At 39.8% G+C, this 26,860-nt stretch overlaps 2 long non-coding RNA genes across 2 annotated transcripts; one reads left to right on the top strand and one right to left on the bottom strand.

The window, feature by feature from the left end:
* Positions 1-13,924: 13,924 nt before the first annotated feature.
* Positions 13,925-14,658, top strand: LOC147832556 (uncharacterized). Its single transcript, XR_015517330.1, has 2 exons — positions 13,925-14,060; positions 14,469-14,658. It is a non-coding gene; the product is annotated as an uncharacterized LOC147832556 (long non-coding RNA).
* Positions 14,659-21,766: 7,108 nt separating this feature from the next.
* Positions 21,767-26,247, bottom strand: LOC147832555 (uncharacterized). The gene is made up of 5 exons (XR_015517329.1): positions 26,003-26,247; positions 23,673-23,755; positions 23,536-23,577; positions 23,151-23,237; positions 21,767-22,763 (listed from the first exon to the last, which is right to left on the bottom strand). It is a non-coding gene; the product is annotated as an uncharacterized LOC147832555 (long non-coding RNA).
* Positions 26,248-26,860: the final 613 nt, after the last annotated feature.

Genomic DNA, 26,860 nt, shown 5'->3' with positions numbered 1-26,860 from the left:
CCTGTCACATCGCAGTAAATTCCACTGCTAGTGATAAGAAACTAAATAGCTTTTTGATCGACTACTACAAGCTGGGAAAATGTCAGATAAATATGCCAATGCAATTAACGTTATTGCTGAATAGATCTAGTATTTACACATTTGCTTGAGGAAGGAATGAAGGGGGTAGTTACATTACTATTACTATTTTCCATAACATCCATGCCCTTCCATAACATTAGATGAAGTTAAAACTAACAGATAGCACTATAGCTATTTATTGATTAGCAATCTGTCAATGTTGGGATGTAAAAATATGGGACAACAAATAGCTTCAAATGATAGAATACATAGCAAACATTAGAAAATATTGACAATAAAATAAAAGATTTAGCCTATTAAAATCAATGGCCTATACAGAAATTAAATAAAGCTATACAATCTACTTCACTTTTAATTGTATTTGCATATGAATTGAAGCTACTATAGTTTAGTGAAGAGCAGCAAATGAATCTCTCATTGCGTTTTGTTTGATAACAGAGGTTATAATGTAAGAATGCATGGATCTATAATGAAGCATTTGACTACTTTAGTAACTGTTTGTGCTCATTTAAGAGAAAATTAGTAGTCTTTAAAATAAAACACGCAGGATGGAGCAAAAAAACAAAACAAAACAAAAAAAATTAAATAAAAAAATAAGCACTTTTCCGACGGTCCCTTACTAAAAGCTCCGCTCAGCGCAAGCTCTACTGGCTAAACGCAGATTGCGAGGGCTCAAACGGAGCAGGGCTCGTAATGTCAAGCGAAAAAAAGAAAAAGACAACTGTGAAACATAACCAGCTTTGTCTATTTGTAGGAAACACACTTATATGTTATTATATTTTTAGGGTAAGAGGTTTAACATGCTCTTCACACTAAGTTATGGTGTATTACGATAGAAATCTGTTGTGGCGGTAGCACACGCTGACGCTAGCAACAACGGCACATCTGTAACGTTACTGGTTTATTTACTTCACGTCAAGCGATCTTTACATTGTTTTGCATAAGGCTGCTAAGCAACACAAGGCACCGAATGGCGACATAGCACACATCGTGCGAGCCTCAATTCGGTCATGGCATATCGTGGTTCGTCCAGTGTGATACTCAATTCATCACCAGAGCTGCCCACACAAGATTTTACCTCAGCAGCCCTGTTCTGTGTGTCTGTTGTAAATGAGGGCGATGCCAACCCTCTTGTGCACCACCAGAGGGAACCATCGCCAGAATTCTGATTCGACTCACGGACTCAAAATCCCATAAGCCCTGCTACCTGGCACTGATTGCGGTCCAGGTGCAACTCATCAGCTCTCGTGTATATATACCGCACTCATGCTCCGGTTCGTTGCGAAGTCTTGATTTGCCTGGCTGTCATTTCTGAGCGTTCCTTACTCCCTGCTTCGGACTGATCTGTGTTTCTGACCCTGTGCTTGTTCTACGATTACGAAAGACATCTGCCTGCCCCTGATCTCCAGCCTGTTATTCTGACCAGTAAGATATCTGCCTGCCTTTGAACTTTTGCCTGTCCCACGTTCTGTCTCCTGGATTGCCCCTTTGTGTTTGTTTGTATGTGTGCTCTTAATAAAGCTTGCAAATGGATTCAATGCCTTCTGACTCATCACAACAGAAGACTTCGCCACTACAGAATCCAGCAGCTTTAGCACAAGTCTCGACTGAACTTTCCGCTCAAGCCACTCAGTTAGCCACCCATCATCAACAACTCACCCATCTAACTTCTCTCACGGAGGAACTGGTGAGAGCTATGCAGCAACTCCGTCATCCGAATCCTGCAGTTACCCCGCCTGCTACCATGACAGCTTCTCAACCAACGCATGTCTCCAATGCTCCGGCTACCGTAAGTCCCCGATTAGCTTTTCCTGAAAAGTTTGATGGGTCACCTTCTCGCTGCAAAGGCTTCTTATTGCAATGCAAACTATTTGTTAACCAACAACCTGCATTATATCCCACTGATTCTAGTCGGGTGGCTTTTGTATGCAACCTGTTAACGGGGAAAGCGCTGGAATGGGCTACAGCGATATGGAAGGAGGAGGAATGTAACTATCCCACATTTGAAATTTTTCTCAAGCAATTTCGAGAAGTGTTCGAGCACCCAGCAGATGGGAGAAGCCCCGGTGAGCAGTTACTTTCTCTTACACAGGGGCGTAACACAGCTGCAGAATACGCCCTGTCATTTCGCACTCTCGCCGCTCAAACTAACTGGGTTGAGGATACACTGAAGACACTATTCAGACGGGGTCTGAATACCAATCTACAATCTGAATTGGCTTGCCGTGACGAAGGAAAGAAATTGAACGAACTCATTGAACTTACCATCCGTCTTGATCATCTGATTCGCAGCCGTAGAAATCCTCGCACACAGTTCCATGTTTCAAGTGACACGCCCCCTGATGAAACCATGCAACTGGGTTTCACCCGTCTCACCCATGAAGAAAGAATGCATCGATTGCAAAACCATCTATGCCTGTACTGCGGTCAATCAGGGCACAGGAAATCCACCTGCAGCGTACGACCTCAGACACCAGTTCAATCGGTGAGTCCTTCCCATGTTCCTGCACTTTTCAGTGTACTGATTCCTGTGATTATTAAATTTGATAAAAGAATGATTAATACTACGGCTCTTGTCGACTCTGGATCTGTGGGAAACTTTATATCTAAGAAATTTGCTTTATGTCACGAACTATCTCTAAGCTCATATGATTCCTGTCTTGCAGTGGAAGCACTAGACGGTCGTCCTGTGGGTGAAGGACGCATCCGTATGATTACGAATAAGCTACAGTTACAAGTTGGTGTTCTACACATTGAAGGAATGCAATTCTACATTATTGATTCAGTTAATCATCCACTGGTGTTGGGACTGCCGTGGTTAAGGCGACATGATCCTCATATCTCCTGGAGGGACGGACAGATATTGCAGTGGAGTGAGTCATGCATGAAACAGTGCATCCAGCCCATTCACAAAATTCCATTACGAACCACCAATGTGTTACCTGAACTCGTTGATGAACTAATCCCCATGGAGTACCATGACTTACATGAAGCTTTTAGCAAACAAAAAAGCTACTCAACTTCCCCCACATCGACCAAGTGATTGTGCTATTGAGTTAATTCCAGGTTCAAGTCCTCCAACGGGTCGAATATTCCCTCTGTCACAACCTGAGCACAAGGCAATGTCTGAATATATCGACGAGGAATTGGCCAAGGGTTTCATCCGACCTTCTACATCTCCCGCTTCAGCTGGATTCTTCTTTGTAAAGAAGAAAGATGGCAGTTTACGTCCCTGTATTGATTACCGAGGGCTCAATGAAATCACCGTAAAATTCCGCTATCCATTACCCCTCGTACCTCCTGCCCTGGAACAATTAAGAAAGGCTAGATATTATACCAAGCTTGATCTTCGCAGTGCATATAACCTTGTCAGAATCCGTGCTGGTGACGAGTGGAAGACCGCGTTTTCCACCACTAGGGGGCACTATGAGTACACGGTAATGCCCTTCGGCCTGTCAAACTGTCCATCCGTGTTCCAATCTTTTATGAACGATGTCTTTCGGGATATGCTGGATCGCTGGGTCATCATTTACATCGACGACATCCTCATATATTCAAACACGATGAAGGAACATGTTGAACATGTACGTATGGTGTTGCAACGCATGATTCAACATCGTCTGTACGCCAAATTAGAGAAGTGTGAATTTCACCAGACACAGATCGCCTTTTTGGGATACGTCATCAGTGCAGAAGGGATTACCATGGATGATACGAAGGTACAGGCAGTTCAACGATGGCCGTTACCCCAGAATCTCAAGGAGTTGCAGCGATTTCTAGGTTTTGCCAACTTCTATAGACGGTTTATCAGAGGCTTTAGTTCAATAGCCGCACCATTAACAGCCATGACCAAACGAAATTCCCACAAACTATCCTGGTCCTCTGAAGCACGCCAAGCATTTAGCGATCTGAAGACTCAATTCACCACAGCTCCTATTCTCCGTCATCCCAACCCAGACCTACCTTTCATTGTGGAAGTGGATGCATCCAACACAGGAGTCGGTGCTGTGTTATCTCAACGTCAGGGTCAACCATCCAAAATGTATCCATGTGCCTTCTTCTCCCGTAAATTGACCAGCGCAGAACGAAACTATGATGTGGGAAATCGCGAATTACTGGCAATGAAATTAGCCCTGGAAGAATGGAGACACTGGCTGGAGGGGGCTAGTCAACAATTCACCATATTAACTGACCACAAGAATCTGGAATATCTTCGCTCAGCCAAACGTCTAAATCCCAGACAAGCTCGTTGGGCTTTGTTCTTCACCAGATTCGACTTCATTGTCACCTATAGACCAGGGAGTAAAAACAGTAAGGCAGATGCACTATCCAGGCTATCAGAGGATAAAACCCCAATTAGTGATGAAACCATTATTCCTACGAACTTACTAGTGGCTCCAGTACAGTGGGACATACTTACCGAGATCCAAGAGGCCAACCGAGAAAACAACCCTCCAGTAGACTGTCCGAACCACCTGATTTTTGTACCCAATAACATACGTACCAGATTACTGACCCATATTCATGACACTCCCAGTTCGGGGCATCCAGGCATCACTGCAACTTTGGAGTTAGTCAAAGCCCGTTTCTGGTGGCCGTCCCTCACGAAGGATGTAATTAATTATGTTCAGAAATGTAAAATTTGCCAAAGCACGAAGGCATCTCACCAAACCCCTGCTGGCCTGTTACAACCGCTACCGGTTCCGCAACGGCCCTGGTCCCATATAGCGGTGGACTTCATTACGGATCTCCCTGTTTCCCAGAACAACACAGTCATTCTCACGGTGGTTGATCGTTTCTCCAAGGCTTGTCGCCTAATACCGTTGCCCAAATTGCCCTCTGCCTTTGAAACCGCAGAAGCTCTGTGCAATCATGTATTTCGAATGTTTGGCTTACCTGATGATATCGTCTCAGACAGGGGATCCCAATTCACTTCCCGGGTATGGTCCGCTCTCTGTAAAAATCTAAATATTAATGTTAGTCTCACCTCTGGGTACCATCCTCAATCCAACGGCCAAACTGAACGTATGAATCAAGAAGTCATTCGATTTTTACGTTCCTACTGTCATCAGCAACAGCACGACTGGAGTCGCTATCTAATGTGGGCAGAATATGCACAAAATTCATTAATAAAGCCAGCCACGGGTATTACGCCATTCAAATGTATTCTTGGCTACCAACCACCCCTGTTTCCATGGTCCGGAGAACCCACTGAGTTACCTGCTGTCACAGATTGGCTGCAGCGGAGTGAGGATGTCTGGAACCAGGCTCACAGACATCTCATGAGGGCAGTCAGGAGGAGAGAGATTCAGGCGAACCGTCACCGACGCCAGGGACCCACGTATCAACCGGGGCAGTGGGTGTGGTTGTCGACACGAGACCTTCGTCTGAGATTGCCCTGCCGCAAACTCAGTCCCAGGTATGTAGGTCCATTCAAAATTGTACGCCAGATTACTCCAGTGTCTTTTCGCTTAGCCTTGCCTAATCATTATCGTATTTCTCCTACTTTCCACATGTCATTACTCAAACCCGCTGGTGGTCCACGAGAGGAGGCGGTTGAGGAGGAATCGGAAACCAGGACCCCTCCACCTGTCATGATCGAGGGCGAGGAAGCTTACCTCGTTCGAGAAGTGCTGGACTCTCGACGTCGGGGTGGCGCCCTCCAATATCTGGTGGACTGGGAAGGGTACGGTCCAGAGGAACGGTCCTGGGTGAATGCTAGAGATATTCTAGACCCAACTCTCACGGAAGAGTTTCATCAAAGGTTCCCAGAGAAACCAGCCCCCCGACAGCGCGGTAGACCCCGGCGTCAGGTGCCTTCTCGCTTCAGGAGCCGCTCGCAGGAGGGGGGTTCTGTTGTAAATGAGGGCGATGCCAACCCTCTTGTGCACCACCAGAGGGAACCATCGCCAGAATTCTGATTCGACTCACGGACTCAAAATCCCATAAGCCCTGCTACCTGGCACTGATTGCGGTCCAGGTGCAACTCATCAGCTCTCGTGTATATATACCGCACTCACGCTCCGGTTCGTTGCGAAGTCTTGATTTGCCTGGCTGTCATTTCTGAGCGTTCCTTACTCCCTGCTTCGGACTGATCTGTGTTTCTGACCCTGTGCTTGTTCTACGATTACGAAAGACATCTGCCTGCCCCTGATCTCCAGCCTGTTATTCTGACCAGTAAGATATCTGCCTGCCTTTGAACTTTTGCCTGTCCCACGTTCTGTCTCCTGGATTGCCCCTTTGTGTTTGTTTGTATGTGTGCTCTTAATAAAGCTTGCAAATGGATTCAATGCCTTCTGACTCATCACAACAGTGTCTGAGAAAAGTCTCCACTGCAGCAGACCCACAGAGACGCGCTGGACACCTGCTCTGACTTTAGCTTTGAGAAGAGAAAAAAGCCTACAATACCTTTTTCCCGGACATGTCCTCTATTTGGGACTTAAAAAATTGCATTCAGCCAAGATTTAAATCGCAGAACATGTCCCGGATTCTGCTTTCTTTAGCTGCGTTTCTACATTATTTTATATGCAAACTTTCAATCTCAAACTCTCAGCAGCACCAAGACTAGAGAAGGAGCAGATTTGACCTGTCAGTGGTGCACATGGATAATAGGAGTGAAATAGTGGATTTATTATTCTTTATTTCATTTTTTTTACTTCAACACTCTGAAAGGAACAGTGTCATGTAAAATGCTAAACATTTTTGTTTTTTCATTGTCTATTAAATAAGAATAAGAAATCATTCTGCTGCTGATGGTCATTACAGTTTAAAAGAAAGAATGGTATTACTTTTGGGGCAGAAGGAAAATTTAATTAGAGACATTCCCATGTTTAACTCTTCTTTAAAAAGCTCAGAAAGATAAAGTGCTCTGATAAACAGTGTCAGCTTTGCACATCAGTTTGCAGTTATTTACATTGTCTAATTTTCCCATGTGGGCAGTAGGGTGGAATCTGTGCAAATATGCAAATATAATGAATTTTGATAAATAAAATTATTCTTAAAAGTCACATTATTTCAAGTGCTGTGGGGAAAAGGTAAGTTTCAATCTAGCCTCTGCAAGTATTTTTATGTTTAATATAATATGTGCAATATATATTATAAAATTAATAATGTTTGGGAATATTTATACAGCCTTAATCATACAAACACAGATGAAATAGTTCTGATCATGTAAATGTTTGTACTAACCATACTGCACATTTTTATTAACTTAACAAGAACTTATTTCTGCTGCCCAGTGTGAAAGCTATTTTTCAGCTCAGCTGGATCAAAAATTTATCAAAAAGCTGTGTGTGAAATTTAAATTTTGGACACTGAACCTTTAACAGTTGTTCAATAAACAATATTTTTTTTTCTAAGGTTCCCGCTCTCAGCAGTTTCTACTTTTTGCTGATGGTAAAAATAAATAACTGAAGTGACCTTTAATTAGCATTTTGCACTTTAAAAATGTATTTTTGTTTATTCAATTAAGATATTTTTCTGGGTCTTAATATTTATTCTTTAATTAATTTTATATATTATTATGCAAAAGGTTTACATTTATGCAACCAATAGTTAATAAACTGGTTGTTTTTTTCATACTTAGTGTTGCTGACTTGTTCTCAGTTTGATCTAGCCTTTCATACATTCAACTCAACAAAATAGGTAAAAATAAAGTATTCATAATATGTTCTGATATCGGATTTATATCGGTATCGTATCGGACTGATGGCTGCAATATCGGTATCGTATCGGAAGTTAAAATGTTGTATCGGGACATCCCTAGTGGAGGGCGACAGCCTATGCTCCAACCTGTCCTGAAGGACGTCACAAGGAGGAAGAGTTCTGATATCCAGGTCCGGTTGGGCCGGAGAGGCGCAACTACCAAGACCTGCTACTCGATCGTTCTGACTTTGCACAGTAGCTGCGCGAGTAGACTCACTGGGGAAACGCGTATTTACGTACTGGCAATGGGCGTTCTCGGTAGAAGCAAACAGGGAGACCTGGGTCAGCTGAACAGACTCGGGGTGTAGTCGCCATTCTACCGGTACAAGGAGCTGCCGTGAAAGCCCGTAGGGCGCATGGTTGAGCTCGCCTGGAATGTGAACTGCCTGCAGCAGTTTCAGCCGCGTATGACTCCAGGGGAACAGACGGCAGGCGAGCTGAGACATGCGGCGGGAGCGCGTACCCCCCATACCGATGATATGTGCTACCGCCGCTGTGCTGTCCATTCTGACCAGCACATGTTTCCCGCTCAGCACCGGTAAAAGGCAGCGAGGAGCAAAAAACACTGCCAACTGCTCTAATCAGTTGATATGCCAATGCAGCTGGGTTTCCTTCCACAGGTCACAGCAGCATGCACTCGGTGTGTGCCCGTGTGCCATACGCATCTGGGGAACCAATTGTGAAGCCAATGGCGTAGTGGTCTCATATGGAGCAATCTGAGCGGCGTGGCCGAGGGTACGGATGCCATATGACCCAGGAGCAACTGAAATGATTTCGGAGGGACCACCTTTACTCTGTGGAACTCTCTCAGACAGTACAGCACTAGTTCTTCATGATGATCGAGTCCAGCTCCAACCTGAGAAAGGAGGTGCTTTGCGAGCTTGGCGAAGACTTACGGAGACAGAGAGAGCCTGAAGGGGAGGACCTGGCATCGGCTGATGCACTCTGCGTAAGCATTTCGAAGTGCGCCTGTGAAGGCAGCAGACCAAAATGCGCAGATCTAGATTGGTCGTAGCCCACCGCTCTTTATGGGCATGATAAAGTACGGGCTGTGAAACCCGCTCTCCATCTCGGCTGGAGGGGCCGGCTCGATTGCATCCTTCACCAGGAGGACAGCAATCTTTTCTCGCAAGACAAGGGCGGACACAGGACTGACCCAGGTGAAATACACTCTCGTAAACTTGGGAGGCCGTTTCTCGAACTGAATTGCATAGCCGAGTCTGATCATACAGATGAGTCATTGCGATGAGCTGGCCCGCGCTAACCAGGCAGGCAGAGCCCTCGCAAGTGAACCTGCCTGTACAATCGCTGACATGCCAGAGGTGAGGCTTTGCGGAGTGGGTGGGCTCGCCCGGGGAGCGCTAAGGTCCCGTGGGAGATCATTCTTATTCCGCACCCGAACTCCGGAGGAGGGGCTGCGATAGGGAGAGAAAGGAGATCTTCTCGCGCTCTGTGAGCCATTGGTGAAGTGCACTGATCCTGCGAGCTGGAAAGCATAGCATCCCAGACTGGCAGTGTTCAGGGTGTCACATGCGGGGAAGGAGAAAAGTGCTCTTTCTTTGATGATTTGATGTTTTTTTTTTTTTTTACCCTTTAACTGAAGAGCCCCGCCATCCAGCAGGGAAAGAGCAGATTGTCTCCTCTCCAGATAGCCTGTCTCAGGGATGCTTTGGGGTCCATTTACCAAACTTAGTGGCACCCTGGGGTGGGGGGGGCGCGCTGGTTGCCTACGAGATAATTGGCGTAGCTGCTTGGCCAGAGGCACAAGCGGTGCAGCGGAGCAAAAAGCTACAGGTGAGCTCCCTCGGCGAAAAGCAGTGGATGTGGATGGCTTAGTGGGAGGGAGCGGTCTTACAATCCCGCCGAAGATTATATACCCATTGCTTCCGACTGCTCCTTTACCGGCGTGAATTCCTGGGCCAGTTCTCTGACGGTGTCGCCGAACAGGCCAGCCTGGGATATGGGTAAGTTAAGAAAGTGAACTTTGTCAACATCACGCACATCACCAGGTTTAGCCTGAGGTGGCATTCCTGGCCCCTAATGTGACCATCGTTCCTCCCAGGGTGCGGAGCTCATGCCCAGATCTGGGTCGGAACCATCCTTACGCAGCAGGGCCAGCACCTGCTTGCTAGCGCTGGTAGGTGGCCATAGCATGCAGGGTGGAGACGCATGCAGCACACTGCGTAAGCCTACTGTGTGTATCCAGGAAGAAGGGTTTTCACACCCCTCTAGTCGGTCCGGCTGCGGGGCTGGGGGATAAACCATCTCCAGAGCCACGGCCGAAACAGCCTGAAGAAGTTCGGCCACAAAGTCTGTTCTAGATTTGACCCCGCTCTCATCAACCCAGAGGGAGGAGCGGGTACGAATCCTCATCAGACATTGACAGCCCACCCTCCAAGGATGGTGAGGATGAAAGCACATGCAGATTGAGCAGAAAAAAGTGCCCTCAAAACTGCGTGAGCTTATTGTGCTCTTCCGGGAAGAAGAGGACGGAAGGCTTTGAATCCTCCACATAACAACCATCTAGTCGGTCCTGTCGCGGGGCTGGGGGATAAACCTTTACCAGGCCCATGGCAGAAGCAGCCCGGGAATGACAATGACAGCCCATCCTCTGATGCAGCGATGGACATCTGATCCTCGGTGTCATGAAGTGAGAGAGCGACCATCCGAAGAGGGAGCTTCTCTTCACCTGAAACTTGGATGGAGCGCGTGGAGGAGCGAGAGGTCTGCAGCACGAAGGAGGGGGATTTACTCCCACTGTAATCCTTAGATTTGCCGAGTGCCAATCGAAGTGCGTGGGACAACTGGGGTGGGTTGCTCTTACACAACAGACATGACATCAAAGAGACGGCATCCACTGCCAGTGCGTATATGCGCTTTGGACCAGGAGAAGCTACTTCTTGATCACTCTCTGTAGACACTGGTTGGAGATACACTCAAAGACTCTCTCAGAAGCTTGTGAAAGGCTCTGAAAGCGAAAAGGATGTCGATCATTGCAAAAGATTGCCGAAAAGAGCGCGTGCACGTCTAGTACGTGCTGACGTGAGACGTCTACTTTAGCCAATCAGAACAGTCAGACGCATTCACGTCCGTGCGGTTTATGAAAATTTGAATATTTTTTCAGACACCTTTAGCTGCTAGATGTTAGTCAGATAACATTTATATGTTTCTTAATGCCAACAGTGTAAATAATTATCGATAATAAGCTTATGATAAGCCGTTGTTTGTTTACCTTCAAGCTCTGCGTCGCGTGTGCCCGTGAAGCAGCTGGTGAACCAGCACACACATACACACATACATCATGAACATCTCGACATGTGAAAGTGTTTCTCTATATGTTTTTATCAAAGTTGTTCACAACACTGATCCATCCAGAGTTTGTAACGTAGTCAAATGTTTACAAATACAAGCGCAGCCATTTAGAGGTCATTTCTGGTTAATGATGTCAAAATTGTCTTTTCCAGAAAAAAATCCGTAACGTCCTCACCTGTGTGAACAGCGCTTTTTTGAATCTACCGGCAAAGTTGTTCCATAAATTTTCCGGATATTTACCGGTATCACTGTGTGAAAGGGGCTATTGATGCCTGCTGTGCATGCTGACGCTGCCAAATTATTGTCATTCATTGGCCCGAATTTTTTACTCTTTCAAATGATTGGTTTCTGACAAAAACCTGATAGTGGAAGTTTCCACATAGCATTGGAGTTCCCCATCCGCAGGGGAACTAAGTACCAGAGATGGAGTAAGTTTGGGACGTTTATTTTGGTGGAATCTGTCTCCATCTGGTGGCCAAAACCTGCAATCACAGATATCATCCGCTTTTGTTGAGCAAATGGCGTATTTGCCTGATTAAAAAAAAAAATTCTAATTCTACATACCTTTAAACAAGTAATTTCATAAAGCTTTCATATTGCTAATTAATTTAGCTTGATTAAAATATTAGAAAACTTTCATTTAAAATAACAGCAAGTAGGTCGCTGGTTCGAATTCCAGCTGGGTCAGTCTCCGTTTCTGTGTGGAGTTTGCATGTTTTCCCCGTATTCATGTGGGTTTCCTCTGTGTGCTCTGGTTTCCCCTGGAAAAAAAAATAAATTAAAAAAAATACTCAAAAGATAACTTCTCAACAAGTCGTAGAGATTTCAAAGTCCAATGGATTTTAGAAATGTAAATATTCTTGTATTTATCAGCTTTCTAAAACATGTTACACACATTGCCAATTTCACCAAATAAATAGACATAAAGCAGAGGGAGAATAAAAATATTATTTTAGAGTATGTTTTCAGAAATTACAGTATTAGAATTATTGGATAATTGTCATAAAGTTTATGTTAATTAAAATAATTGTAAACTAAACCTTATAAATCCACTAGACCTAGCTATATACATAACTAAATGTGAAACTCTGAATACGTTACCTGAAATTGTGTCAGATCCAGATTTCTAAAACCTTTTAAAACATTGCCACTGAACCTGCAGTTTCTAAAACCTACAAGCAAGAATTGTAACCCTAAACCTGAGACCCTCAAGAGATACTAAGGGTGCTTTCACACCTACACTTCATGTTCGATTGCAATGAGAAAGCTAATCGATCCGATCGCGGTTATATCAAAGTGTTTTAATGAAGAGAGAATTATGAGTATGGTGGGAAGTTTCGCGAGTCTCCGGATGCCCGCAAACGAGTGATGATCTCCCGGTAATGTCGCATCTCCCTCCCGGTCCTCAAATAGGCATCGTCGCGCACCCTTCTCGCGCACTCTGTCAATCACCACCAAACCACCACCTCTCCTGACAGTTTAGCGGGACGCTGGAAAATAAACCCTGACACTCTGACCAATGTGAGGAGAGTTAACTCACACATCACTTGTTTTAGCTCTTTTGGTCCGATTAGAAACTTTACAGTGTGAAAGCAAACCGCTCCAAGAGCAAAGAGCAACAATGTAACATTTGTAATCTCTGTTTCGAAACAACTGAATCGATTCACAGGTGTGAAAGCACCTTAAGCCTCATGAATGTCACTCTCTGAAATGCATTTACGGAAAGATCTAGAGAGTTCTTCGGTAAGCTTATTTTTTATTTAGAAAAGATGAGTTATTGGTCACACTTTACAGTAAAGTTTCATTAGTTAATGCTAGTTTTAATTAATTTGTATTTACTATCATGAATTAAGTATGAGAAATACATGTAAACCATTTATTAAATGTAACATTTACTAATGCATTATTATAATCCACGATTGTGCTTGTAAACATCAGTTAATGCATTGTGAGTTAACAAGAACTGGCAATATATGACTGTTTTTTTCGACTAACAATAATAGCTATGGATAAATACTGCAATAAATGTAATGTTCATTGTTTGTTCATGTTAGTAAATGCTTCAAATAACATTAACTAATACAACCTTAAAGAGTTACTGGGGTATTTAATATTTAATTTAAATTCATTTGTAAATGTGACAGTGATGGATAGATGTAATGCTGTAATGCTGTGTGTACACTGTAAATAAATTAGCAAAAAATAAAAGTTCAAAATGGCTCAACATCCAAAACATAAAGCTCTCATTTGTAAATATTTGTTGATTAAACACTAGTTATTCATTCATTTTTTTTTCATTTAGAAGATTGTCAGGGGGAAAAAGGTTTATCCAGATGAAATTAGCAGTTAAAGGGTGGCACAGTGGCTCAGTGGTTACTGTCACCTCACAGCAAGAAGGTCGCTGGTTCGAGTGCCAGCTGGGTCAGTTGCCGTTTCTGTGTGGAGTTTGCATGTTTTCCCCTTATTCGTGTGGGTTTCCTCCGTGTGCTCTGGTTTCCCCCACAGTTCAATGACATGCAATTTAAGTGACTTGAATAAACTAAATTGGCTGTAGTGTGTGAATGAGTGTGTATGGGTGTTTCCAAGTACTGGGCTGCAGCTGGAAGGGCATCCGCTGTGTAAAACATATTTTATGCTGGATAGGTTGGCAGTTCATTCTGCTGTAAAAATAAAGAGATTAAGCTAAAGCTGTATAAAGAGACTACCCAAAGCCGAATATAGGAAATGAATGAATTACCAGTTAAAATGTGTTTCTTGGCATTGTGGGAGTTTCTTGTTCATCAACATTTCCATTGTTGAAGATGTTTTGCATTAGAGCTCATGCCTCAGTGCTCTGGAGGTCTTTATAGACCTGTGACTTTATGATTTTATGACTGACAGCTCTTCTTCATCATAACAGATTCAAAAGGCAAACATGACTGTAATAGCTGTCATTATTTGGACACTCTCAGTCTGCACATGGAGTAAGTATATAAAAATTCACATCATGAAATTACAGAAGCTGAAATCAAGCATTTACTATGTTTCAGTGAGCATTTACATGCATTATGTTGTAAACATGAGCATGTGAAGTCAACAAAACATTAGCATTAAATGTCTTAGTATTTGTAGTGTGAAATAAATATTGTGTGCTCATTCTGTGGAGTTTAATTTTATCAGGTTCTGTAGAGTATACATGATTTACTAATACAAATCATATATTGTTTATGATCTGTGCATATATGTTTATTTGATTCAAGATCTTTATTGTCATCAATTAAGTTGTACATTATATGCAAAATAAATAAACTTAGTATATAGTGCAAGAGTAAGATATATTGAATGTTCAGTCTGTGGAGTTATTTTACAGTGTTTTCTTTCTTTTTTTTCAGGTTCTGTGGGGCAGATTCTGACTCAATCTGAAAATCAAACTGTGCTGCCTGATCAGACTGTCACTATTCACTGTAATCATAAACCAGCATTGAATTGTTGGAGTTTAAAAAACACCTCCCAGTACTGTATGTCCTGGTATCATCATTTTCCTGGAAAAACACATAAACTCTTAATCTATTACACTTCAAACAGAGCTTCAGGTGTTTCTTCTAGATACAGTGGCAGTGAAAATGCAGACCACACAGTTTTTACTTTGACCATCAGTGGAGTCCAGCCTAAAGATTCAGGAGTTTATTACTGCCAGAGTCAATACACTAAGGGAGTCTCTGAGTCTGGGAGACATGACTGGGTGTTCACACAGTGAAAAAACCTTGTACAAAAACACCCTTGGTTGAGTTTTCAGCCCTGCAGTTTTGAGCTTCTGCAAATGTTGATGTTGATCGTTATTTGCTTCACTGATTTTACACACAAACATACAGATACTCTTTAGGCTGCTGAACTGATGATTTTCATTAATGACAGACTCCAACAGGCTGTTGGTAGTGCTGTCGCCTCACAGCAAGAAGGTCACTGGGTCGCTAGTTCGATCCTCGGCTCAGTTGGTGTTTCTGTGTGGAGTTTGCATGTTCTCCCTGTGTTTGCGTGGGTTTCCTCTTATTGCTCTGGTTACCCCCACAGCGCAGTACAGGTGAATTGAGTAAGCTAAATTGTACTTAGTGTGTGAATGTGTGTGTGGATGTTTCCCAGAGATGGGTTGTGGCTGGAAGGGCATCGGATGTGTAAAATTGTGCTGGATGAGTTGGCAGTTCATTCCGCTGTGGTGACTAAGCCGACAAGAAAATGAATGAATGAATGAATGACACACTCCAACACATTTTACTGATAATATATCCGAATATGAATATTACCACCTCAAAAGTTCACACTTAGCAGATGATTGATAATAAAATGTGTTTGCCATGCTGTTCCGGGACAGAGCCCTGTGCTCAGACAACGCAGTCTCACAGCAATTCGTAACTCTTTGATTTAGTGGCTAATTCGTATGAATTTGTACAATCTAATTTGTACAATTTAGTAGGATTTACTCATCACCCAGTTAGCCACTAAACTGACAAAATGTAAAATACTTACATTTCCTCGTGAGATTAGGTTGACTCAGAATATCCTAGATAGCTGATGAAGGGTTCGTCTATGATGCTGCTTTGTATTAGTAAATTTTCTGCAACTATTTACTTGAATATTCTATTTACTTATGTTGCATGTCTTTGGACGATGGGAGGAAACCAGGAAACCCGGGGAAACCAATGCGAGCATGGGAAGAACATGCAGACTCTGCACAGAAATGCTGACTGGCCTGGTAAGGACTTAAACCAGTGACATTCTTGCTGTGAGGCAACAGTGCTAATCACTGGGCCACCATGCCACCCTATCTGGAAAATGGAGGAGAAGTAGGGGTGGAAGGAGGGATTCCTCAAGTTGAAGATGATTGAGGTGAGAAACTAAAAAAAAAAAATTTTTTATAGTAACTTGGGATTTATCTGATTGGCGCGTCTTGTATTAGCTAATGCGGGACCAACTGTGATCAAACATAAGCATGTGATCCTCTCAAAACTAGTTTATAAATAAATCACACTTCAAGAGTTCACACTTAGCTCAAGATTGATAATAAAGCATGTTTGGTATGATGGTATTTTGCTATATCCGGCTGCTGTATATAATAATGAAAAAGATGTGGAAGGAAAGAGAGACAAAATATGAATATAGGTTTTCGGAAATAAACCAAACATAATTTTTTTATTATATATATATATATATATATATATATATATATATATATATATATATATATATATATATATATATATATATATATATATATTTATACTGTTACAGCAAATATGGTTTCTTACACCCACCAAATTTTGATGCAGAGCACTGCATATAGTAAATATATGAAGAAGGGGTAAAATGTGTGAATTGTATTATATTGAGTGTTATGCTGAAATAGCTATTACTGTATGTGTGCATTAGAACATGTTCACATCACAGTAGATGTTATACCACTATCAATCAACTCGAATTCTACTGGTTGATTGTTGATCACATGACCAATTGTACTCCCACTCTTCTGTCTCTTCCTTCAGCTCACATTACTCTCTGCATTGTTTGCATGCACTGTTCATGTTCTTTGAAACATTCAAAGGCCTCTTCTAAGCTATTTACTGGATTGTGTTGAGTAAAGCAGTAAGTGTTTGCACATATGAGCAGTGAATGTAAGAGACTGATAAAGTCCTATGGGATTTTGATTTGGGTGTGCTAGTTAGAAAATTGTGTGTTGTGTTTTAGATAATGTTAAAGGAATTGAAAACTTATGTCAAAGACTGAAAATTGGATTATGGTTTTGAAAAAATAAAGTAAGTTAATGATAATAAATTATTTAGGTTATTTAGTTTTGTTTATTCTAAATGAATGTAATTTAAAGTTCATAGTGTTTTGCATAACTGAACGCTAAACACTTAAAACAGCACAGATGATTATTAGTGTGTGACATTATTATGGAGTATTTAATCTGATTTAATCTTTAACTTGGATTAATTTATAAGTGAGACTGTGATGGATCGATGTACAGTTGTATATTGTGTGCTTGTAACATTAGGTTGAAAAAAAATCAAAATGGCTTAACACTATTATTTATTAAAGCCCCTAATTGTTTATATTTATTGGTCAGAAACTGAGATGTTTTTATGTTTTATTTAAATATTTATTATTATTATTTACAATTTTAGAATTGCCCAAGAAGAAAAAAAATATATGCAGATTGTCAGTTAAAATGCGTTTCATGCCAGTGTGGGAGTTTCTTGTTTTTAGAAAGAACATTTACGTTGTTGAAGATGTTTTGCATTGGAGCTCATGCCTCAGTGCTCTGAAGGTCTTTATACTGTAGATCTGTGACTTTATGATTTTATCACTGACAGCTCTTCTTCATCATAACAGATTCAAAAGCAAACATGACTTTAATAGCTGTCGTTATTTGGACACTCTCAGTCTGCATCTGGAGTAAGTATATAATACGTTTTTACAGAAAACTAAAAGCGATCCATAAACTCAAATCAAACATTTATATAAAGTTTAAGTAAATAGTTTACATGCATCCTAAAGAAAGTGTACTGTTTATGACCTGAGTGTGGGAAGTTTTAGCAAATTATTGGCTAACAAAATCTTAGCATTAAATATATTAGTATTTGTAGTTTTATATATACAGTATGTCACAAAAGTGAGTACACCCCTCCCATTTCTGCAAATATCTATTTATAACTTTTCATAGGACAACACTGCAGAAATGACTTTTTGACACAATGAATAGTAGTCAGTGTAAAGTGTTTATAGCAGTGTAAATTTTTTGTCCTCTCAAAATAACTACAAATACAGCCAATAATAGCTGAACCCCTGGCAACAAAAGTGAGTACACCCCTAAGTAAAAATGTGAAATGTCAATATTTTGTGTGGCCACCATAATTTCCCAGCATGGTTTTAATTCTTTTGGGCATGGAGTTGACCAGAGCTTCACAGCTTGCCACTGAAATTCTCTTCCACTCCTCCATCACAACATCATGGAAGTGGTGGACATTTGACACTTCTTTTTTAGAATGCCCCAGAGGTGTTCTATGGGGTTTATGTCTGGAGACATGCTTGGCCAGTCCATCATCTTTACCCTCAGCCTCTTTAGCAAGCCAGTGGTCATCCTGGAGGTGTGTTTGGGGTCATTATCATACTGGAACATTGCTCTGCAGTCCAGTTTCCTGAGAGAACTGCATCAGTATGTCACAGAACTGTACATGTTAAAATTCATGTTTCCCCTTAATGAAATGTGGCTCCCCAATGCCAGCAGCACTCATGCAGCCCCAGAACATGACACTCCCTCCATCATGTTTAATGGTAGACAAGACACACTTGTCTTTGTACTCCCCACCTGGTTGCTGCCACACAGACTTGACACCATCTGAACCAAATGGGTTTATCTTGGTCTGAGACTACAGGACATGGTTCCAGTAATCCTGGCCCTTAGTTTGCATGTCTGCAGCAAATTGTTTGCAAGCTTTCTTGTATCGTCTTTAGAAGAGGTTTCCTTCTAGGACCACAATCATGCAGACTAATTTGATGCAGTGTGCGGCATACGGTCTGTGGACTGACAGGCTGACCTCCCATATTTTCAATCTCTGTAGCAATGCTGGAAGCACTCATTCGTCTGTTTTTTCAAAGACAATCTTTAGATGTGATACTGAGAACGTGCACTCAGCTTCTTTGGCTGACCATGGCGAGGCCTGTTCTGGGAAGAACCTTTCCTCTTAAAGCCCTGAATGGTCTGGGCTACTGTGCTGCAGCACACTTTCAGAGTGTTGGCTATCGTTTTATAGCCTAGGCAATCTTTATGTAAGGCAACAATTTGTTTCAGGTCTTCTGAGAGTTGTTTGCCATGAGGTGCAATGTTGAACTTTCAGTGGCCTGGTTGAGAGAGTGGAAGAGCTTTTATACTAAATTTAACTTACCTGCTATCTGTGGATATCAGAGACAGTGTAACACTTATGAGTTACATGACACAGGGAAAGAAAAATTACTAATTGTGCTCAATTTTGACATTTTCACTTAGGGGTGTACTCACTTTTGTTGCCAGGGGTTCAGCTATTATTGGCTGTATTTGTAGTTATTTTGAGAGGACAATAAATTTACACTGCTATTAACACTTTACACTGACTACTATTCATTGTGTCAAAGAGTCATTTCTGCAGTGTTGTCCTATGAAAAGTTATAAATAGATATTTGCAGAAATGGGAGGGGTGTACTCACTTTTGTGACATACTGTATATGCTATTCTGTTCACAGTTTTGATATTATGTGTAGTAGTAATGGCTTTATTTCTTCAGTGTGGTTTTACGCAATCTGTTAAAGTTACTGTACACTTTCAAATGTAAAATCCCAGTTTAAGTAAGCCAATTTCTAGCACATACAGTGTATTTTTGAGTGTTGAAGAATACTTTTGAACAATTTACATTTGTGATAGTACTATGTCTCAGGGAAATTAATGCAATATTGCACTGTTATTGGTAACTGGTAGGATATCTACTCTGATTTGAGTGAATGTGCAGCAGGAAGTTTTTATATATCTGATTGGTGAAGCTAATTCATGTAAACACACTTTATTTGTGCTCAATATACAGTAAAAAATGCTAGACAGAGAATGCATTTATCAGGGCTGCCAACTTTTGGCTTTAGCTTGGAGTGAGAATTTAAGCCACGGCCATATTCACAAGCCACGCCCCCACAACAAAGCCATGCTCCGTTTACTTATAAATATATAAAATGATAAATATATTATTTTAATAAATAGTTTTTAAAATATACATTACAAATTAGAGTATCATTACTATTATACAATTATTCTATTATAAATAAATAAATGAAAAAAAAAAACATTTTAAATGTAACTGGAAAACAATGTAAAGATACAACCGAAGTGATATGCTAAGATCATTTAAGAAATATATTAATAAACATATTAATTTCATGACAGCATGGTGGCTCAGTGGTTAGGACTGTCATCTCACAGCAAGAAGGTCAGTCACTGGTTCGAGTGGCACATGAACTACAGGGGAATTGATGAACTAAATTGGTTGTAGTGCATCAGTGTGTGTGTGTGTATGTGTGTGTGTGTGTGTGTGTGTGTGTGTGTGTGTGTGTGTGTATCCCAGTGTTTCCCAGTACTGGGTTGCGGCTGGAAGAGCATCCACTGGGTAAAAAATATGCCGGAACAGTTGACAGTTCATTCCGCTGTGGTGACCTCTGAAATAGAGACTAAGCTAAAGGAAAATTAATAAATGAATATTAATTTCAGTAGAATGAAATTGTACAGATTGTATAAAACACAAAACATATGTTTTATAGAATTCTCTATTGTGTTTTCTTAGACCTGACTTATGTTATGACCAAGAATTAGGTTTATTAAGTCTAAACTCCCTGATAGATTTAAACCGGGTTCATAATCCATCGCATCAAAACATGATGCTGTGCGCTTAACAAGCTGCCCCACTCACCCCGCTATTGTTGTTCAACGCACTAGCAGCGAGCACTGGCATGCATGTTCACACACCCGGGATTCATACCAGGAGCGGCATCGCAAGCAGCGTATTGGCGTCAAGCAGGGGCGGTGCGAGAGGCGCTCAGGTATGTTTTCTGTGCGCATGCGTCAGTTTGTTTTTGATTACGATGCTTTCACCAGCGTTGGATCGGTTGCACAGACAGAATAACATCTTTATAAAACGATAAAAGTCTTTAAAACCGTCTTTATTATAAAGGGAAAAAATATTCACGGGGAGGATTTTTCTGCGTGAGAAAATGGATGTGTGGCGTGAGAGCGTGAGAAAACAGTCAATTGCGTGACTCTCACGCCGAATGCGTGAAAGTTGGCAACCCTGCATTTATTAAAAGAAATGTACTTGAGTTTAAATGATTTAATAGACGTAATCTGGAGAAAGAATCACATGTCCTGTCTTGCTTTTGTCTCAGTGTTTTCATTAATTTTACAGATCATAATTCTTTTTGTTATTGCGGCAACCATGCCTGTGGCCTATAACAAACTGTGGGGGCTTGTCTGGGATCTTTCCTCTTCAGTGGTTGTGGGGCAAATCCAGTGATACAAGGACCATGACAGCGATTGGGCCACTATTTCTGCTAAGCTAGCCAGTGGGTGTCCAAGGAGAGACGACGATCAAAAGTGAAAGATATCCTCGCCTCAAAAGGGAGCCGGACTGCTGTAAAGAAGGAATAGTGCATACTTATAACTACAGAGCTACAGTAAATGGTAAAGAAAAATAACTGAAATTATACAAGCAGAATGTCAAAACAGTGGAGAAAACTCTGGAGCATCAGAAGGCGCTTGTTTGCACTCTCTAACATGCAGCTCTTTGAGCTAGCTATGAATATTGCTAGACAATGGGGACCCAGTCTAGTTTAAACAGACTGATAAAGAAAGCTGCATGGACTACACTGTAAGACATTTCAAAGGGTTTTTACAGTAACTTACTGGCAACACTGTTGCCAGTAAGTTACTGTATTTGAGATTTACAGTATACAACCGTAAATCCGTTACCGTAGTGTCTGAAAATGGTTAACTACTGTAAAAACCTAAGTAAACAGTTAGCTACTGTAAACCTTTTAATATTGTCCTTAATATTTTATAATATAATTTTATTAATATTATTTTAATACTATTGACATAAAAAAGACACAATTACAAAATATTAACAAAATAAACACTCTTTATTTAAAACATTGGAGATGCTTAAAACATTTAAGAAAAATGTGTAAAAACATTACATTTTAATCATTCAAAATATTTTATTTTAAGAAAAAAAAACATTGAAAACGACAAAGCACATGAACATACATGTACAAAACTAATTTAAGTGTCTGACCTGCATACTGTTGAGAGAAAAAAAAAACAATTGTACTAAGTACTACTGACATTAAACCAGACACAATTACAAAATTTTCCATTCTTTAAAACATTAATAATGCTTAAAGCATTTAAGGAAAATGTGTGAAAATTACATTAAGCATTAAAATCAACAGATTAAAAATAAATAAATAACACAAAGCACTAGAACATACATGTACAATAATAATTTATTTGTCTGAATTGCATATTGTTGGAAAAATAAATATTTGTAACTATTAGCCGACTCAGAAACAACCCAACTTAAAAATATTACAATTTCTAGTGTCAAATACTCAACAGGGTCTGAATTCACATGTTCAAATGCAATTCATCTTTATTTCTATTGCACTTCTACAATGTAGATCAATGATGTCAAAGCAGCTTAACATAGAAGTTCTTGTAAATTGAAGCTGCTTCAGTCCAGTTTTCAGAATTGAAGCAGTATATGTCACTGCTGAAAGTCCAAACACTGAAGAGCAAATCCACCGATCCACCAATCGAAGCCAAGCGATCCAGTGGCGACAGTGGCATGGAACAAACTTCACCACCTGACGAAAGTGTAGAATAAAAGCCCTTGAGTGAAACCAGGCTCAGTTGGGCACGACCAGTTCTTCTCTAGCCAAACTTGTGCAATGCCACAGTCTAGGCACCGGAGGCTTGAAAGGTCACCAGCGGGTGGTCAGGCTGGCCCATTGGATCAATGCAGAAGCTCATTGATCACGTGTGTCTTTCAGGAATCACTTCTCCATGAACACCACAGCATCTGGTCAGGATTTGGCCCAGTCCAGGATTATGAAGACCTCTGGATAAGAAGAAACAGACTAACATAAGCATAGAAGAAGCTTGTTAAAAAAAAAAAAAAATCAGATGAACTGGTTAGTTATTTTGAAGCAAGGCAGCTGGGTTGGGCTAGTTTTCAGCTGGTACTGAGCAACTGGCTCCTGCTCATAACCTGCTCATTACCATGTTTAAAAGAGAACTAACCAGAATGTCCTGTTATTTTTTTTCCCCAACAAGGTTTTACAAAAACATTGTAGCATTTGTAATGGGGTGATTCACTGCAGGACAGATTAGACAATTTGTTTTATGTATTCCCAATAAACTAAAACAGACTGAATACTGATACAATTATTGAGAGTTTCTCACTAATCCAAGTTCTCAGTTAGCCGATAAAAGAAGGATAACACACTGTTGTTCATGGTTGTCATTCTCTTCATTACTTCTCCTGTCTTCTTCTGGCTCACTCTGGTTGTTGCTGTGCATTTTGTTTCATCCTCTGGAATTATTTACACAAAAAAAATATTTAGGCAGAAATGGGGAAAAAGACATTTAATACATAGACAAATGCATGTGTCCCAATACTAATAATTGTATTACGAAATGTCTGACCCATGACAGACCTCAATCTGCTCAAAAATATTATAAACAAAGATGAAAAAAAAATAAACCCAACTAAATGGTTTAATAAAAAAGGGAAACAAATCTTTTATTTAACTAGCAACTAAACATGTGACACATTTTGTATTAAAAGTAATGTTACTATATTGAGAAACAAATAGATGTACAGTACTTACTGTTGTATGAGGTCCAGTTTGCACAGGCAGGCTCCCAGTATTCTATATTGAGACCATAAAAAAGCCAAAAATACAGATAAGAATACCATGCTACAATCCACAACCTCCACACAACTTTTTTTTTTTTATTTGTTTACCTTGGTTGCTTACTGGTCAAGATGTTCCTCCGAAATGCTGTTTTCTTCTTCAAACAAAACCTGCTGCTGTGCCAGAGCCATATCTAAACAGAAAAAAATATATATAATGGTAACAATTATGTTAAACCAAATGTCAAGAGTTGTGATAAAAAAAAATAGTTAGCAAACAATAAATAGCAAAAAGGTGGTTATTAGCATAATGTATAGAGGTAAAGTTGGTTTTATATTAGCAGATTCAGACTTTCCCCTTAATAATATAATTTCATAAAAGTATTATTTGCAAACTCTAAATAGCGAAATCATATTAGCAGCCATTAGTGACTATCAAAGTACAACATTGCTCACGGTCAAATAAACAGTGTTAATGTTGATTTCAAGTCATACTGGCATGCTAATTCTGATCGAATATTCAAAGTAACATTTCTCAAATGGGCGAAATAACTCCAAGCCAGAGAAAATAATATTAGCCAACTTTATACATTACTTTGTTCTATTCTCGTCCACAAAACATTCTGTAAAATGAAACACTGCCTCAGTTTACCAGATTAAAGTTTGTTAAATCCAGCATGTTAGTCAGGCACGCTAATAAATTGTCCTCCAGGCAAATTGTCCTCCAGGCAAATTGTCCTCCAGGCAAAATGTGTTGCAGAGTAGTCGAATCGCCGCAAGGTGGCGTCGAAGCAGTTGTGGAAAATACAGTATAATACACAAATTTTTTACAAATACAGTACATCGCTGTATATGTTGTTCGACGTCACACTAAATTCCCATAATGCAACGGTAAATACAGTTATTTACCGTAAAAGGAATTTGCAGTATTATACTGGGTGAAATACAGTAAATAACTGTGTAATTTACAGAAATGTCTAACAGTGTAATTAAAAACCTCATTACTTCAACTTAAATGGAGAAAGTTCAGAGTAATCATATAGATTTATTTTTTTAACTCAAATGGTTTGTAGCAATCTGTTTCCTCATACGGTTTGATTTGCCTTAACTTATTGGGTTTTACAGTACTCAGTTGGTTTGAGTGCTCTTCATTTATTGGATTTTACTGTACTCAAATAGCTTCTTTTACTTAAATGGAGTAAGTTCACAGTACTCATTAGGACTAGTTTTAAACCTAAATGGTTTGTTGCAAACGATTTCTCAAATGGTTTGAGTTACCTTAACTTTTTGGGTTTTACAGTGTACATACAGTATACTATGAAAAATCTGAAAAAAAAAGAGGTGTAAGAATAAGTTATTTAAAAAAAGATATTAAAATAAAACATTTCTAAATCATCTTTATTTTTTGAAGTATGCCATCAAATATTTCAGATTTTCATTTAACACGTTTTCTTTCTTTCTTTTCTCAATAAAACCAAAATCAAATGTAGTAGTGCAACATGATTATATGTTTGTTTAATTAATTTATTTATTTTTTGTAAACCAACAATGCTATGTAGTAAACCATTATTTAAAACAGTCATTCTTTAAATGACTTTAACAGCCATTATTTAAACCAGTTAAAACATGGTCAACCATTTGCTAGAGCTGGCAGTTAAAGAGTTCAAATGTGTCTGTGAGCTAAATATGCATTTAATTGGTCTGTAAATAAAGGAAAAACGTAAGGATGTGTTTATATTTATTTAAACCTAAACATATTTGCAACAGTATATTCAGAATTTACTTGTACTCAGATTTTTTATATTTTATTAACCCTGATTTCTTTGTCACGGGTCCCATTATTTGTTAGTTAATGTGTTTATTAACATCTAAATTATAATACTTGTACTTTATTGATCACAATCCAACATTTCGTTATGCATTATTAAAATACAACGTCACTCGTTTACATCAGTTAATTCTTTGTGAGTTAACAAGAAATAAAAATTAACTTGATTCTCATTAGCTAATGTAAAAATATGAACAAATGCAATAATAAATTGTTTGTTGGTTGCTCGTTCATTTTAGTAAATTCATTAGCTAAAAAATTTTTATTGTGACTTTCTAATTCAGTAAAACTATTAATTTATTTATTTTTTTGCTATTCTAAAGACATTTGACTATACAACAGACATGACTTTGAACTGGAAACATGACTTCTTTACATTGATATTTCATAAAATAGTATTTTTAAAACATGACAAATATAAATCCAGTAAATACCAGCCTCACAGGCAGAAGCTTAAACAATTGAACCTTTTTAACATGAGTTCAGCATAAAGATTTGGAGCATAAACTCAAACCCTGCAAACACACTAAAAGCACAAATATAATATTTTTTAAATGTATCTTTTAAGATTATTGTATATTCCTAAACACAACATAGAAAGAGATTTACTTACTTCCAACTGACAGTCGAGTGCCTCTACCGAAAGTTCACCACAGTGATATAAACCCAATCATCTGCACTAATTCATGCTGACAGAACACTCAAAATAACACATACTGTATCATAGTTTAGTTTTGCTCAGTCAAATGAAAGTTTTAATAATGATAATAAAAAATTAATGTAGTTAATACAATGTTACAAATACGTTATTTAGATTTTGACTTTTTACAAACCAAATTCCAAGATGCAACTGAATGTAATTTTGAGTTCAGAGTGTTTTGCATATATACCGAACACTGAGCGTTTAAAACTGTGCTGATGATTATTAGTGTGTGACATCTACACAAACACTCACACACAACAATGATTTCTTTTATTCTAATGTTGGAGACACTTTTTCTGCTCACTCGAGGTTCAGATATTTTCTATTATGATGTCCTGTTTATTTTTTAATATATATATATTTTTGAACAAAATTGTTAAGCTTTCAAATATATCTTTATGGTTTTCAATTTCAATTTTGTTTTTTGTTTTAATTTGTTTTTCCTCTCTCAGAGTCTCATCAAGAGGTTCAGTCTCCTGAGTGCCTGTCTATTCAAGCAGGGGAGTCTGCCTCTATCAGCTGTTCTGGGACCAGTGGAGTAGGTAATGACATGAGCTGGTATTTGCAGAAACCTGGAAAAGCTCCTAAACTCCTGATCTATGGCATAAGTCACCTTGAACCTGGAGTCTCAGATCGATTCATTGGAAGTGGATCTGAACCTGATTTTACTCTGAACATACGTGCAGTCCAGCCTGAAGATGCAGGAGTTTATTACTGTATGGGGTACTATGGTGATGATACGTTCACACAGTGAAACAATATCATACA

Source organism: Danio rerio, chromosome 19 (genome assembly GCF_052040795.2).
Source record: "Danio rerio strain M-AB ecotype USA chromosome 19, GRCz13ab, whole genome shotgun sequence".
Classification (NCBI taxonomy): Eukaryota; Metazoa; Chordata; class Actinopteri; order Cypriniformes; family Danionidae; genus Danio; species Danio rerio.
Note: the sequence above shows the minus strand (reverse complement) of the source record. Positions and strands in the feature narration are given on the sequence as shown.